This window comes from Delphinapterus leucas, chromosome 7 (genome assembly GCF_059928025.1).
Source record: "Delphinapterus leucas isolate spDelLeu-1000000601 "Yukka" chromosome 7, BTC_Dleu_Yukka2, whole genome shotgun sequence".
In the NCBI taxonomy this organism is placed as follows: domain Eukaryota; kingdom Metazoa; phylum Chordata; class Mammalia; order Artiodactyla; family Monodontidae; genus Delphinapterus; species Delphinapterus leucas.
Window position 1 is genome coordinate 105,303,490 of NC_143135.1, and position 17,919 is coordinate 105,321,408.

At 41.4% G+C, this 17,919-nt stretch overlaps 1 long non-coding RNA gene across 1 annotated transcript in view; it reads left to right on the forward strand.

The window, feature by feature from the left end:
• The window catches only part of LOC115804205 (uncharacterized), a 165,033-nt gene extending 152,780 nt beyond the window's left edge, over window positions 1-12,253 (forward strand). Inside the window, exon 5 of the long non-coding RNA XR_016393965.1 lies at window positions 1,592-12,253. This is a non-coding gene — a long non-coding RNA (uncharacterized LOC115804205). The remainder of the gene's footprint in view (window positions 1-1,591) is intronic.
• Window positions 12,254-17,919: the final 5,666 nt, after the last annotated feature.

Here is a 17,919-nt window from a genome sequence, read left to right on the forward strand (position 1 = left end):
TAATTGAATGAGTCAGGGTGATGGGAAAATATTAATAAAGTGAAGCCATAAATAATTTTATCACCCAAAAACACACACGCTGTGGTCCTGTATGTATCCTAGGGTTGGGTCGCAAGTTTGTACGTATGGTGAAGGAGGTTAAAGTCCTAAAACACAGTTCACTAAAAATTTTAACCAAGGAATAAACCATGCAGTGTTTGAGTCCAGAACAGGACACAAGTTGTATATCTAAGAGCAACTTTTTCATTTTTCTTTATTAGTTTTAATAAGCTATTTGATTTATACAAAAGTATATTCATAACCTATATGTAAGTTATACATTACAGTAATATAATAAGTATCCATGAACCTGAAGGATACATTCCCTAACTTGTATCTACCCACATGCTCCCTCTTCCTCCCTGTGTCCTGCTTCTTCTCTCCCGCCAGAGAGAATCACTATCTTAAATTTTCTTGACCGTTCTTCGGATTTTTCATTTTGTTTTATCCACAATGCATAAATACAGAAATGATATTTTGTTTAGTTTTGCTCTTTTGAAGTTTTGTTAAAATAATATACCAATTGAAATCTTCTGGGATTCTTTCTTTTCCATTCAACGTTGTTTCCAAGATTCCCTCATGTTGTTGCCTGTATGTGCAGTTCATGCTTTTTTACTTCTTTGTAACCATGCTTTTTGTGAATAGACCATGCTTCATCCATTCCCTGTTGTTGACCCTATCGGGAGCTTCTTGTATTGTGCTATTATGAACATTTGTGCTGAATCTTTTTGGCAGATGTCTCCTGGTGCATGTATTCCAGACTGTGTCTAGGGTCATATGTGTGAACAGAATTATTGGGTAGACTCTGTAAGATAATGCCGAAGTGTTTTCCAAAGCTGTTGGAAAGGTACAGTCCTGCCAGGAGAGTACGACCTCCCTCAAATCCTTATCCTTTCCAATATTTGACATTGTTAGACTTATTAATTGTTGTCAATATAGTGGCATGAAAATGATCTCATGTGACACTAATCGCATTTTCTTGACTGGTAAGACAGTTGAATTTCACGTATTGATTTGTTTCACGTTTTTCCTCTTCTGAGAAGTATCTTTTTCTTATGTATTTTGCATATTCTTTTATTGGGTCTTTTTCTTATTGATTCGTATGAATATTTTATGTATCTTGTCTTAGGCCAACTTTTCATTTCCTAGCCAGGCGATTTTGTTTCTGACTCCAATTCTTTTCCTATATGCTGATTACTCACAAGTCTAAGTATTCAGCCTGAGACTTCCTTTTGAGCGCCACACCCATGAGCCTAACCGTGAACTCAGCATTTTACTTGGATGTCCCGTAGGATTCTGAGGTTCAACGTGTCCAAAGTTGAGCTCATCGTCTTCCCACCCTGGCCGAATTCTTCCGTTTTGTTTTCTGTCTCAGGAATATCACCACCAGCGACTCAGGTGTCCAAGCCCCGAACTTAAGTGTGGTTTTTGATGCAAGCCTCCCTCATATGCTATGTTCAGTCCATCAGTTAGGATACTAATTCATAAATATCCCTTGAATCCATTTTTGTCTCTGGAACCTGAATGCTACTTCTTTATTCCATGATCACAGGAAACCCTAACCCTTTCAGAGCCCTCCTAACTGGACTGCTGGCCTGTCATCTTGCTTCCCTCCAATCCGTGCTCTGCAGTGCAGCCAGGTGATACCTTTCCAAAGCACATTATGTGGTCAGGTAACTCCCTGATTAAACAATTTTCATGGCTTCTATTTCTTTTTTTTTTTTTTTTTTTGCGGTACGCGGGCCTCTCACCACTGTGGCCTCTCCCATTGTGGAGCACAGGCTCCGGACGTGCAGGCTCAGCGGCCACGGCTCACAGGCCCAGCCGCTCCGCGGCATGTGGGATCTTCCCGGACCGGGGCACGAACCCGTGTCCCCTGCATCGGCAGGCGGACTCTCAACCACTGCGCCACCAGGGAAGCCCCATGGCTTCTATTTCTGACGAAGGTCCAAGCACAAGAGACTCCTCATCAGGCCCCAGTTCACCTCTTGTTCCTCATCTATGGCCAAATCCTCTGCTTGCCCTGTGCTCAGTTGTACCCAGATATGGTAGAAACTGTGTTATCTGATAAAATTAATAAAAATTGTTGGGTGAAACAGAGAACCATAAAAATGCTGTATACATGGGATGCATATTTTATTTCAAAACACATAAGTGTACATTTATTCAGCAATGTTTTGAAATAGGGCCAAGGCCTTTTCTTGGAGTGTCAGTAAGTTGATGGGTGTTGAGAGTCATCTTTCTTGCATAAACCACACCAATAATGGATTATTTATGATTTCCAGTTGCAGTCTTCCAAAAAATGTATCATAGACTTGACACTCGAGAAACAATGTGAGTGCATAATTCTTCTGTCTTTTAAAGACTTTTTTTCCTCCTCAAGCTATTGAAGTTGTTTTACCCATATCTAATTTGATAATATTTTCTTTTTAGGATTCACCTTCATTAAATCTTTTCAAAGCATTCTACTTAGAATAAAAACAGCAACTTTCTTTTCGCAATCATATTTCATGAGTTTACATGGTATTCAATTCAATAACACTAAAACTGGCATAAACAGCCTTGGGAACAAACACAGCTGACCCTTGATAAGCATTTAACTCATCTGGGGGTACAGAAGTGCACAGGCTTACAACCATGCACGCTCAGTGTGCTGTGGGCAGCAGTCAGTTTGTTTTACAAGAGTTGATATAAGGGAAGGTTGCTTTAGAGAAGGTCTACTCTATTTGCAGTTCTTTACACGCTCATCTCCAGGCTTTTGCCTAAGTCGTTTCTTCTGCTTGGGATCCTGTTTTCCATTTAAGTTCACTCCTAATTCTTCTTCAGGTGTCAGTGTGCGTATCACTCATCCGATAAGCTTTCTCCGACTCCCTAGGACTTGGATAGAAACCTCACTATGTGCTACCATGGGTTTCTATCTCCCTCTCTGAGGTTCCTCAACATTTGGGGTCAGATTATTCTTTTGTGTTGGGGTCTGTTCCGTGCACTGTAAGATGTTTAGCACCATCCTTCGCGTCCCCCAGATGCCAACAGCACCCTCCGCCAAGCTGTGACAATCAAAGGTGTCTTCAGACGTCACCCATGTGCCCTGGGGGGACAGAATTGCCCCGGTAGAGAACCACTGCTCTAGATTATAAACGTCTGTTGAACGACTGAATGGCTTTATTACTTGGCCTGATACAAAATCGAACAGCCACAAAGCAGCCTATAAATTCAGGAAAGTACTCAGGTGCTCTTTCAGACAATATCTCCATCCTGCAAAATACATTTCAGTGCACTTTTTATTTGGAGCTTTGCTGCCGGCCTAAGAAGTTGTTTTTACCGCCTGCAGGAAGATGCGATGATGTTTTGTATATTTTATGTTATTTTTAGCCTGCTTTGCCATCTGCCCAAATCTTAGGCCTTCATAGTGGGAAAGACATTCTACCAGTCAACTGAGATCTACAGTACATTTCCAGGTACATTTTGATCTCCATGCTCCTGAAGTTTGTGTAGGAATGACTCTATATAAGAAAGGGGGGTGGGTTAGATGCACAGTTAGCTTAGCACCCCATCCTGTTCAACAGTCTCTCTGTACCGTACCCCTTGCAAAGCAGCTCACGAGACCTCTAGGTGGGAATCATTTCCGTATTTCCTGGACACTGTCCCACCTATCTATGGGAACTTTGCTCATTTGTTTGACAAATATTTTTGAGCACCTAATATTTTGAGCTAGACACTGGATTAAATGCTGACCATCATACGTATGTTATGTGATTTACCTAAAAGTAAGTTTAGGTGATAGAGACATTAGTCCATCATTGGACTAAATGCTGGTCAGAATCCTCCGTGTTGTCTAGTTTATGCCTCCCTCGACTTAAGGGAATGTTGGGAGGTGATTAAGAAGACAAAGAAGTGGTTAAAAGGCTAACTGTCTTGCTTGAGGAATTGCCGTGAACACTGAGGTTCTCGCCTGTAGGACATCAGCAACGAGGTGACAGGTCTCATCTAGAAAAGGGATCCCTCACAGACGCACGGGTCCAGGCAGCACGGCCATCATGGATGCCTTCCTGACCTGTGTGCTGTTGGCCCCACTGGTGACAGCGGTCCCACCCACTGTCTTTGAGACCCTCCCTTCCGCCCTGCTGTGTTGGTGCTGCACCTGGGCCTGCAGGACCGACCCGCGGGACTCTCACTAGGAAATCCCTACCTGCTGAACTCTGCTTGGGGAAGATAGGTTTACCTGAACACTCCCAGGAATAACTGTTGTGCTTTGTGACTTTTCCTCTCCTTGAGCTGTTGGAAATACCAAGTTTGATGATGAAGCTCGGACGGGCACATTAGCTTTCTGTGTAGCTGACTGCCTGCAGAGGATCAGAGGGAAATTCCTGCAGGGCTCCCTGCTCTGGTCCACCCTGGCTTCATTTTCCATCTCTGATGCTTCCAGCCGTGCAAACATACACAGCGTCACCATGGCGACTCCGGGACAGATACACGCATGTGAAAAGCGCATGAGGCAAATCTCTCCTCTGATGCATTGTTAGGAGAGGAGAAAGCCTTTAAAAGCTCTCAGAGCCACCCTGTTGCCCCCTGATTTTCACACAAGAGCAAGCTACCTCACTCGTCAGTATAATATCCTTTCCCTTGTGTTTTGCTTTGCTCACGGAAGTGACCTCACGCTCAGGGAGATGTCACTCCAGGATGAACAGAGCCTCGGACCCCTAGACCCACCTTATGTGGTTTGCCCGCTGTTGGATGGGGCTGTGGCCTCCACACTGGACCGTAAGCTCCCTGTTCTCTGACCAAGACCTCTCGCCTCTGTGAGTGTCTGACGTTGACCCTCCCATCTCTATTCCCACCATGCCCACCTCCTCACATCGGGGTCATTGCTCCCCTTGCTTCTGATGCTTCTGTCCGCTTTCCCCCCAGCCCCCTGCCATCCTGTGGGACAATCTTTCCAGGGCCATTCCTGAGGGACCTGGTTATGGCCATGTCACACTGGGTTCTGGTTCACGTCTGACCTTTTTTTCCAGGTGAAATCAGGCTTAAGTGAATACAAAGCAATGACAGGGAGAATGGCTGCAGCCTGAAAAATACACAGCAACAGCGAAATGGGGGTGAAAATGGGCGGGGGTGGCTCAGTTGGGGGCACTGGGGGCAGAAGAGGGGTCGGTGGGTGTGGGGAGCAAAGGGCAGGGCTTATCTGTCAGCCCCACCACACGGGGTGTGTCCAGAGGGCCAACTCTGATCACTTGCTCATACGTTTTGGGTGCTGTGCTGGGGAGGGATGCTGCCCGCTGCTTCTGCACTTAGAGGGTGACTGATGGTGGTCACTGGCCGGTGCCTGTGGCTGGTGCAGCAGGCGAGGCTTTCTTCCCCTGAAATAAACGAGTGTATCTTCCCTAACGGTGGGGATGAAGAAAGTTGATGACCAGGTGTCTCTTTGGAGAAGGAACAGCAGATCAGAATAGGTCAATTTTCATCAAGTCACCCCTCGGTTCTAGAAGGAGAGTCCGCCTACTTTGTCATCAAGCCCCAGGTTCTCTGTCTGGCTTTCAGGATTTGCCTCCACCTGGCTCAGACCAACTTTAACTCCACCTTCTCAGCACACCCGTCCTGCTGCGCCAGGCACATTGACTTTTTAGTTCTTGAAGGCAGCATCCTACTGCCTGCTTCCGTGTCTTGAGTCCTTCCCCTGCTTCCTGAAATCACTTGCTGTAAAGGCCAAGCTCAGGACCACTGCCCTCACCAGTGTGAGGACAGGTGCACCCTGGGGGGGGGGGCCTCTCTCCTGCCCTCTGCAGCCCTGACCCCTATAGTCCGCACACACGTCTTGCCACATGGCCTCTTGTGTGTAAGGCCTGTCCCGTGGTAGACGGAGCTCCAAGCTGGAGTCTGTTCTGCTTACCAAGCCCCAGGGCCAGGGCCAGACTTGTGGGGAGTGCTTTGTTACCACATGCTGAGATTCCGTCTTCTTCAAAAGTTTGCATTGCCCCTGTGGCGCGCTCTTGGTTACCTCCCCAATCTGCATTTCCTCCTCCTGCCTTGGTCACAAAACCCGGTGTTACTCCAGTAGCCTTATGCCCAGCTGAAAGGCAGCCTTTCCCAGGCTACTACCCAGCTAAGGGTTAAAACAAAAGGGAAGCAAACATTCTAGGTCAGGACTTCCAGGCAAGTTTCTTAAGAGGAGGACAGAGTTAAGTGTTCTGCAAATTTTTCTTTTCCCGGTTTGCGGCTTGTCTTTTTATTTTCTTAACAATGTCTTCCAAAGAGTAAAAGCTTTCAGTTTTGGTGACGTCCCGATGGTCACTTTTTTCTTTTATGCTTCACGCTTTTGGTGTCATAGCTAAGAAGTCTGTCTTACCCGTGGCCACAAAGATTTTCTCCTGTATTTTCTTCTAGTATAGTTCTAGTTTTAGCACTTACTTTTAAGCCTCTGGTCCATTTGAGTTAATATTTATATAAGGTGTAAGGTGAGGGTCAAGGTTAATTTTTTTCTCTTTTCATAAGGATGTCCCATTGTTCTGAGTGCCATGTGTTAAAATGACCCAGGTTTTAATTTAGCATTAGAGGCCTCTGCGGCTGGGCTTCAGGGGGTCCTAGAACCACTTGAACTTGCTTGTGACATGTTGTGAGTATGTGCACATATAATTTAGGAATGGGAGGATGGAAATTGGGCTTTCACCAGGTTCTGGAAGGGACCCCTGACCCCCAAAAGGGTGCAGGTCCCCCCACTCCCACGTAACCCAGCCTTCTTCACCTCACTGAACAAGGGCAGCCACAGACTAGAAGAAAGGGATGTCAAACACTGCGTGCGAGCCCCTTTGGACTTCCTGGGAAGAAAACAAGATCTGCTGGGAGAAAGCCTGTACAAACATACACAAATTGCTCTTAATAATAGTATGAAAGCAGAGGCAGTAAAACCTTGTAAAGTCTGATACTAGGCATCTTTAACATAACACATAATTCACAGCAGCTGCGTGGTTGTTTCTCCTGGACCACTGTGTTGTAAATGGAAGAACCTCACTGAGCAAAGAGTGTTTAAAATGAAACTGTAATTAAGGGGATTTTGTGAATGTGGCCGAAATTAACATTCAGAATTTAGAGTTCTGTAATCCCCAAACCTCAACCAGCTCTCATCACCGGAGAGCATCGCTCGCCGACAGGAATGGTCGTGAGGCTCTGAACACAGCGGATGCTGAACCCCCGGAGGTGCAGGACCCCCGCTGCCCTGGGTCTGAGCAGCAGTGACCACTCTCCCAAGGGTGAGGATGGGACACACATTCCTGACGGGAAAGAGAGCTGGACACTCATCAGCCTTTCATTCCCCGGGGCAGCTTCTTGCTCCACATTTTCCAAGATTTTGGTCAGACCACCCATCAGCTGACCTTTCCAGGTCTCTGTTTCCTGGGGAGCGTCCACTGTGACTCAGACCACGACGCTGGGGGCCCCCTGATCCACGGCAGCCACAGCCCCGAGCGCTGGAAGGAATCTTGGATGTTGGCTGCTCTGGCCCTTTAATTCACGGTGAAGAACATTGGCGCCCAGGGAAGTGAAGTCACTTGCCCAAGTTCACAGCTGTAGAAGCAGAACTGGAAGTAGAAGCTGGTGTCCTGACGGCCACGCCAGCCTGCTTTCCACCCTACAAGGAGGGGAAAAATGGAAAAGCAAACAGGCCATGGAGTCAGCCAGAGCTGGGTTTGGGTTCTGACTTTTTCCTTGTAACCTGTGTAACTTTGGAAAGTCACTTAACCTTTCTAGTTTGCAGTGTCCTCATTTGAAAACAGAGATAAATATTCAGCAAATATTGATTAAGCACCTTTCCTGGACCGGCACATGCTGCTTTTGGTCCTGGGTACACGGGGAGGGAGACAGGCCAAGTCCCTTGGCCCGAGACATGGCCCTTGCACCCTAGAGGGTGTGAAGGGTGGAACAGGGCCTCTCTGAGAAGGTTACTGTCAGCATTAAATGAGGAAGGGAGGGTGGGGTGAATTGGGAGATTGGGATTGACATATATACAGTACTATGTATAACATAGATAACTAATGAGAACCTATTGTATAGCACAGGGAACTCTACTCAGTGCTCTGTGGTGACCTAAATGGGAAGGAAATCCAAAAAAAGAGGGGATATATGTATACGTGTAGCTGATTCACTTTGCCGTACAGCAGAAACTAGCAACTCTAAAGCAACTATGCTCCAGTAAAAATTAATTAAATAAATAAAAATAAAAATTCACTTATTAAAAAAAATAGATGAGGGCTTCCCTGGTGGTGCAGTGGTTGAGAGTCCGCCTGCTGATGCAGGGGACACGGGTTCGTGCCCCAGTCCGGGAAGATCCCACATGCCACGGAGCGGCTGGGCCCGTGAGCCATGGCTGCTGAGCCTGCGTGTCCAGAGCCTGTGCCCCGCAACGAGAGAGGCCACAACAGTGAGAGGCCCGCGTACCGCAAAAAAAAAATCCCAGAAGATTTGTAAATCAAGGTGTACTTGAATGAGAAGTGATTATTCTGATTGGCAAACTGGGGGTCAGGGGCTGGGCTTGGATAACGCAGCCCCCTTTCTCCGCGTGCTTCCTGTATCTACCGACGCACTCCCCTTATCCTCGCTTTCTACAGCAGAGACTTGAGAGGGTGGGTTCTGCTCTTGCAGGTGAGGCATACCTGGTCTAGGGCTGCCATGGCTGGGTGGTTAAGTCTGGTGAATTTCAGAGTTCAGTGTTGGGGAGCCCATTGTTGCTGCACATCTAAGCCATGTTTCCCAAAAGTTACTTTGGTAGGAAAATTGGTATTGTTATCTTTTAATTTGGTTCCAAACATACACAGGGAAAGGGGGAGCTAACCATTTACTTCCCTATCGCTAGAGTTGGCCAAATTAATCTTGAGGTATGGTTAATAATATACATAGGTACATATACACAAATATAATAAAGAGCTGTGAATCAAGAATCACAAGTGTTTCAAAGAAGGATGCATGTGGTGGTTTTACTTTCTTCCCCTAGGCTGAATCCACTGTGCTTGGGAGCTGGACTCCTAGGAGGTAGAGAAGGTCTGAGTGTCCTAAAGTAAATTATCTGTTGTCCATGGAGCTGAGGTTTCCCCAATCTGACTTTCAAGTAGACAGGATGGAATGCAGAAGTAGGCTCAGAGCAGAGGCAACTCGAAAACATAAGTGGTAATGCCAAAACAATACTGGGCTGGACTCTAAAACAGATATATGAGTTTTCGTTAGCCTGGGTTTGGTGATCTCAAACCTTGACACACAGGAAACAGTTAACTAGAAAGATGAACAGACATGCACCATTTGGACAAGAATTTGTTCACTACCACAGATCACATGCAATACATGACATTTCCTGAGTGCCCATTATGTACAAGCATTTCCATATCCACTCTTTCAGTTATTATCCTGACCAACTTATTGAGGAAGCTGGGAAGCAGAGAGGTTGAGGTTAAGGGAATTGTACAGAATCATAGAGCAGGAGATGAGATTTGAGCTCAGGTTTCAACAGGGCACATCTTTTTTTCCATTGTATGATCTAAGGACACAGGATTCCATTAAGTATGGACAAATGACATAGTCACTGTTTTTTAAGGAGCTTAAAGTTGAACTGAAGACAAATACACACCCATGATAAAAAGATTGTCAAATATGCTCAAAGAGCTAAAACATGAACAAAAACTAAAGGAAATCAGGAAAACAACATGAAAACAAAATGAGAATACAAAAAAAGAGAGAGAGAGAAATTTTTAAAAATAAATGTATTTATTTATTTTTGGCTGCGTTGGGTCTTCGTTGCTGCGTGTGGGCTTTCTCTAGTTGCGGTGAGCGGGGGCTACTCTTCGTTGTTGCGTGCAGGCTTCTCATTGTGGTGGCTTCTCTTGTTGTGGAGCATGGGCTCTAGGCATGTGGGCTTCAGTAGATGTGGCATGCAGGCTCAGTAGTTGTGGCTCATGGGCTCTAGAGCACAGGCTCAGTACTTGTGGCACACGGGCTTAGTTGCTCCATGGCATGTGGGATCTTCCCGCGCCAGGGCTTGAACCCAGGTCCCCTGCATTGGCAGGCAGATTCTTAACCCCTGCACCACCAGGAAAGTCAGAGATAGGAATTATATAAAGGAACTAAACAGAAGTTCTGCAGCTGAAAACTATCATAGCTTAAATAAAAAATACACTGGGGGGGGGATAAAGAAAAAGCATATGGAAGATGGTGGACTAGGAAGACCCTGAGCTCATCTCATCCTACAAATACACCAAAACTACAAACACATATAGAAAAACTCTCTCTGAGAACAAACTTAAGACTAGCAGAACAGCTTTTCTACAACCAAGGGTATAAAGAAAAAGCCACACTGTGGCTGGTAGGAAGGGAAGAGAAGCGATCACTTGGGACCCACACCCCTGGTGGGCAACCAGAAGAGGAGGCGGCTATCACAATCTCGGGGATCCTCCCTAAGGAGTAGGGGTTTGAGCCCCACATTGGGCACCACAGCCCCAGGATCTGGAACTAGGAAGACAAGCCCCCTTGGCTGGTTTTGAAAAACAGTGGGGCTTACTGGAGGGCTGTAGGAATCAAGACTTCACTCTTAAAGGCTCACACACAGACTTTCTCACTCCCAGGGAAATGCAAATCAAAACCAAAATGAGATATCATTTCACACTTGTCAGAATGGCTATTGTTAAAAAGACAAAAAATAACAAGTGTTGTTGAGGATGTGGAGAAAAGGGAACCCTCTTGCACTGTTGGTGGGAATGTAAATTGATGCAGTCACTATGGAAAACAGTATGGAGGTTCCTTTAAAAATTAAAAATAGAACTACTACATGATCCAGCAATTCCTTTCCTGGGTAATTATCTGAAGAAAACAAAAACACTAATTCAAAAAGATATACACACCAGAATGTTCATAGCAGCAGTATTTACAATAGCCAAGATATTGAAGCAACCAAAGTGCCCATTGACAGGTAAATGGATAAAGAAGGTGTGATCAGCTATAAATAAAAAGGAAAGGTAGATGAGCCATAAAAAAGAATGAACTCTTGTTATTTGTGAAAACATGGATAGACCTAGAGGGTATTATGTTAAGTGAAATAAGTCAGACAGAGAAATACAAATACTATATGGTTTCACTTATATGTGGAATCTGAAAAACAAAACAAATGAACACATATAATAAAACAGACACAGACTCACAGATACAAAGAACAAACTAGTGGTTACCACAGGGGAGAGAGGTGTGGGGAGCAGCAAAATAGGTGAAGAGGATTAAGAGGTACAAACTGCCAGTTATAAAGTAAATAAGTCACAGGGATGTGATGTATAGCACAGGGAATATAGTCAATATCTTATACGAACTTTGTATGATGTGTAACCTGTAAAAATACTGAATCACTATGTTGTACACCTGAAACTAATGTAATATTGTAAGTCAACTATACTTTAATAAATTAAAAGAATAAAGGGGAAAAAAAGTGAAAAATTCATGAGGGGGTGCAACGGCAGGTTTGAGCCTGCAGAAGAACCAATGCAGAAGATAGGATGATTAAAATGATCCAATCTGAGGATCAGAAAGAAATAGGAACAAAGAAAAGTGAACAAAGCATAAAGCATTGGGAACTATCAAGCAGATCAACATAACGTTATAGGAGTCTCAGTAGGAGAAGAGAAAGGAACAGAAAATTTATTTGAAGAAATAATGGCTGAAAAGTGTCAAATTTGATGAAAGACGTAAATCTACAAATGCGAGAAGCTCAACTAACTCCAAGTAGGGTAAACTCAGCGACCCACTCTGAGACACATTCTAGTAAAATTGTTGAAATTTCAGAAGAGAGAAATTTGAAAGCAGCAAGAGGTAAACAACTCATCATGTACAAGGAAGGGATCCTTAATATTGTAGGTTTATTACCCAATTTCTCATCAGAAACTTTGGAGGCAGGATATAGTGGGATGATATATTTAAATTGCTGAAAGAAAACATATTGCAGTTAAGAATTCTGTATCTGACAAAAATGTCCTCCAAAAATGAGATATAAATTAAGATATTTCTAGATAAGCAAAATCTAAGGGGTTTTATTATAACTAGATCTGCTAAAGGGAGTTCTTCAGGTTGAAATGAAAGGACACTAGACAACAATTTGAAGCTATAGAAAGATATAACAATCTCCTGTAAAGTTAAATACATGGATGAACATAAAAGCCAGTATTATTGCAATTTTGGGTTTTTTTTTTTTTTTTTTTTTTTTTGCGTTACGCGGGCCTCTCACTGTTGTGGCCTCTCCCATTGCAGAGCACAGGCTCCGGACGTGCAGGCTCAGTGGCCATGGCTCACGGGCCTAGCCGCTCCGTGGCATGTGGGATCTTCCTGGACTGGGGCACGAACCAGTGTCCCCTGCATCGGCAGGCAGACTCTCAACCACTGCGCCACCAGGGAAGCCCCAATTTTGGTTTTTAACTCCACTTTTAATTTTCTACAACATTTGTAAAGCAAATGTATAAAAAAGAATTATAAACTTATGTTATTGGGCAATGCATACAGATGTAATTTGTGGTGTTACTAACATGAAGTGGGGGGCAGAGCTGTATAGGATTACAGTTTTAGTATGCAATTGAAGTTAAGCTGGTACCAATTCAAATTAGATTATTACAATTTTAGGATATTATAATTAATCCCAATAGTAACCACAATGAAAATATCTATAGAATATACACAAAAAGAAATGAGAAAGGGATCAAAATGTGTCACTACAAAAAATCAACTAAACACAACAGAAAACAATAATGAAGCAAATGAGGGACAGAAAACAAATGACAAAATGTCAGAAGTAAGTCATTCCTTGTCAGTAATTACCTTAAATATAAATGGATTAAACTCCCCAACCACAAAGGCACAGATCGAACGAATGGATTAAAACATATGATCTAACTATAGGCTGTCTATAAGAGACTCACTTTACATCTAAAGACACAGATAGATTGAAAGTGAAAGAATGGAAAAAAAATATATTCCATGTGAAGAATCACCAGCAGAGAGCCGGAGTGCATACATTAATATCAGAAAGAATATACTGTAAATCAAAAACTGTTACAAGAGACAAAGAAAGGCAATGTATGTTAATAAAAACATCAATTTATCAGGAAAATCTAACAATTATAAGCATACATGCACCAAACATCAGATCCCCCAAATATATGAAGCCAACATTGACAGAATTGAAGAGAGAAATGGACAGCTCTACAATAATAGAGACTTCAATAACCCCACTTTCAATAATGGATAAAACAACCAGAAAAAAGATCAATAAGGAAATAGAGGATGTGAAGAACACTATAAGCCAATTAGACCTAACAGACATATATAGAACACATCACCCAATAATAGCAGAATACATACTTTCTCAAGTGTACATGGAACATTCTCCATGATAGATCATATATTAGGTCACAAAACAAGTCTTAATAAAGTGAAAAACTTAAATCATACAAAGTATATTTTCTGATCACAATGGGCTGAAGCTAAAAATGAATAACAGGAGGAAAATTGGAAAATTCACAAACATGTAGAAATTAAACAACACAGCCTTAAACCATCAATGGGTCAAAGAAGAAATCACAGGGAAATTAGAAAACACCTTGAAACAAATGAAATGAAAATACAACATACAAAACTTCTGGAATACTTTAAAGAGAGTGCTAAGAGGGAAATTATATGTATAAATGCATCCATTAAAAATGAAATAAGATCTCAAATCAATAACTTAGCTTTATGACTTAGAAAACTAGAAAAAGAGCAATCTAAACCTAAAGTGAGCAGAAGGAAGCAATTGGTAAAAATTGGAACAAAGATAAATAAAATAGAGCCAAGAAAAACAATAGAGAAATTTAATGAAACCAAGAGTTGTTTCTTTGAAAAGGTCAACAAAGTTGACAAACCTTTAGTTAGACTAAGAACAGAAGAGAGGATACTCAAATAGCTAAAATCGGGAATGAAAGTGGGGCTATTACTACTAACTTTACAGAAATAAAAAAGATTTTAAGAGAATGCTATGAACATTTGTACACTAACAAGTTGGATAATCTAGATGAAATGGACAAATTCCAAGAAACACAATCTACTAACAATGATTCATGAAAAAATATAAAATACAACTAATAAGGTGATTGAATTAGTAATTAAAAACCTCTGAACAAAGAAAAGCCCAAAGAATGGCTTCACTGGTAAATTCTACCAAACATGTAGAGCAGAATGACCACCAATCCTCAAACTCTTCCAAAAAACTGAAGAGGAGGGAACACGTTTTAGCTCTTTCTATGAGGCCAGTATTAACTTGATACCAGAGCCAGACAGAAACAAGACAATAAAAGAGAACTACAGACTGATATCCCTCATGAATATTGCTGGAAAAATCCTCAAGAAAATACTAGCAAACCAGATTCAGCAGCATATTAAAAGGATTATACAATATGACCAAGTGAGTTTTATTTCTGGAATGCAAGGCTGTTTCAACATAAGACAATTAATCAATGTAATATATCACAGTAATAGAATAAAGAAATAAAACACATAATCACCTCAATTGATGCAGAAAACCATTTGACAATATTCAATACCCTTTCATGGTAAAAAAGAATACTCCATAAACTAAGAATAGAAGGAGACTTCCTCAAGGTGGTAAAGGCCACCTATGAAAAACCAACAGCTAATATACTCAATGGTGAAAGTGGTAATTTTTTAAAAAAATCAGGAACAAGACATGAATACCTGCTTTCATCACTTCTACTCAACACAGTATTGGAAGTTAGAGCAATTAGGCAAGAAAAAGAAACAAAAGGCATCTAAATTAGAAAGGAAGACATAGAAGTATTTCTGTTTGCAGGTGCTATGATTTTATATATAGAAAACCCTAAGATTCCACACACACAAAACTGTTAGAGCTAATAAACACATTCAACAAACAGTGGGATACAAAATCAAGATACAGAAATCAGTTGCCTTTTTATACACTAGCAATGAGCAATTTGAAAAGGAAATCAGGAAAACAATTCCATTTATAATAGCATCTAAAGTATATAAAATACATAGGAATAAATTTAATTGAGGAAGCAAAAGACTTGTAAACTTGAAAATTAAAAAACATTGCTGAAAACAATGAAAGAAGACATAAATAGGTAAAGAGGCAGCCTGTATTCATGAATTGGAAGATATAATATTGTTCAGATGACAATACTACCCAAAGTGACCTTCAAATTTATGGCAATCCCTATCAAAATCCCAACAATATGTTCTGCATAGATAGAAAAATTCGTCTCAAAATTCATATGGACTCTCAAGAGACCCCAAGGAGCCAAAACAACCTTGAAAAAAAAGAACAAATTTGGAGGAACATTTGATGGGGAAAGGACAGTTCTCAGTACAACTGGTCCTGAGAGAATTAGATATCTACAGGCAAAAGATGAAGTTGGACCCATCCCTAATACCACATACAAACATTAACTCAAAGTGGAATAAAGACCTAAACATAAGAACTGAAACTATGAAGCTATGAAATACAGGGAAAAACTTCAGGACATTGAATTTGACAATGATTTTTTGGGTGTGACAGCAAAAGCACAGATAACAAAAGAAAAAGATAAATTCGATTTCATAAAAATTAACTTTGGGGCATCAAGGGACACTGTCAAGAGAGTGCAAAAGCAGACCACAGAATGGAAGAAAATATTTGGGAATTGTATATTTGATAAGAGATAATATCTAGAATATATAAAGAGCTCCTACAACTCAATAATGACAGCAAAACACCCAATTCAAATACGGACAAAGGGCTTGAATAGATATTTCTCCAAAGAAGACATACAAAAGGTCAATGAGCACCTGAAAAGATGCTCCACACCACTAACCATTAAGAAAATGCAAACTAAAACCAACAATTGGATTCTACTTCATATTTCTTAGGTTGACTCTTGTAAAAAAGGAAAATAAGTGTTGTCGAGGATGTGGAAAAATTTGAACCCTTTTGCATTGCTGGTGGGAATGTAAAATGTTGCAGCTGCTGTGGAAAACTATTCTGTGGTTTCTCAAAAAGTTAAACATAGAATTACCACATGATTCAGAAATTCCACTTCTATGTACCCAAAGTTATTGAAAGCAGGGACCCAAACAGATACTTGTTCACCAGTTTTCAATAAAACTTTATCACAGTAGTCGAAAGGCAGCAACAACACAAATGTTTATTACCAGTGAATGTGTCATACATGCGCACAGTGGAATTTTCAGCCTTAAAATGGAATGAAATTTTGATACCTGGTACAACATGGTTGAACCTATAAAACGTGCTAAGTGAAATAAGCTAGACACAGAGGACAAGTATTGTATGATTCCACTTACATGAGTATTTAGAATAGGCAAATTCATAGAGACAGAAAGTAGAGCAGTAGTAGTTTCTGTTTGGAATGATGAAAAAGCTTTGGAAATGCATAGTGGTGATGGTTGCACAGCATCATGAATATCCTTAATCCCCTGCATTGTATATTAAAAATGATTAAAATGGTAAATCTTATGTTTATTTTACCCCCAAAAATCACAAAAGAAACCACTTGCCACCACTTAAAAGACAGCAATAATGTTATATGATGAGTAGATATATTTTAACTTGTATTTTTCCCAGAAACAATTGTTCATACTAGATCATCCATATTCTTTTGCTTGGTTCTTCTTTATAACCAATGATATCCCAGGTCTTTGCAAGATGGCCAGCTGAGCTTTGTGGTCCATATGTGAGAGGGTTCTCTTATCCCCTCCACCCCTCACTTGTCATATATACAAATCCAACATATTAATATTCACTTTAAAAATTGAGATGTAATTGACCTATAACATGATATTAGTTTCAGATGCACAGCATACTGATTCAATATATGAATATATTGTGAAATGATCACCACCATAAATCTAGTTAACAGCCATCACCACATACAGTTACAGTTTTTTTTTCTTGTGGTGAGAACTTTTAAGATCTGCTCTCTTAGCAGTTTTGAAATGTACAATACATTATTATTAACTACAGTCATTTAAAACCATATGTGTTTATTTAGGTTTTGGAAATTAGATGTAGACAAAGCGCATATATTTATTGTGGTCGTGATTTTTAAATTTTCCTCTCTGAAAAGCTACTTAAATTGATGATTTATTTTATAATCAATGGCGTATGTAAATAGGAGAAATACGGTGGTAACCCTAAACTTTCAATGGTGTGTGAAAATCATAAGGAAGTAACCAGTCAAGAGGGAATCAAGTGAAAGAACTTAAGTGAGGGAGACTTCTTGGTGCTAACTTCAGGGGCTGGCTGGAAAGTGGCAACACAAAATAAAGAAGGAAGGAAGGTTTACATTTTAAGAGAACAGACGAGTAGAGAGGTATCAAGAAATAAATATGTCAGTCTCCATTCTAAGACCTTTATGTATGTATGTTCACCCATAAACCTCATGACAAGCCTAAGAGGTGGATTTTACTATTAACCACACTTTACAGGTGAAGAAATTCAGGCACAGAATAAGTAATCCCTGCAAGGTCACATCGCTAGTAATTGACACGACTACGATTTGAACCCTCTCACCACCACTAGCTCTGCCTGCTTTTGCTTCTGGTGAGAGAGGGATCCTTGAAAAAGGAAATAAGTATATACTGAACATTTAAAACTATTAGCAAGCCAACTTGTAATGGTTGAACACCATTATATGGTTGGATATTGGCCAAGGAGTGCGTGAGAAAGGACCTTCCCGTAACCGGTGAGTAGGCTGACTCCTGAGGGTGTATTTTGCTTTCTGTTTGGTGGAAGCACGGTTGGACTCAGACCTGTAGTGGGTGAAGATACCTCCCTGTGTGTGGGAAAGGGTCTCTCCAGGTGGA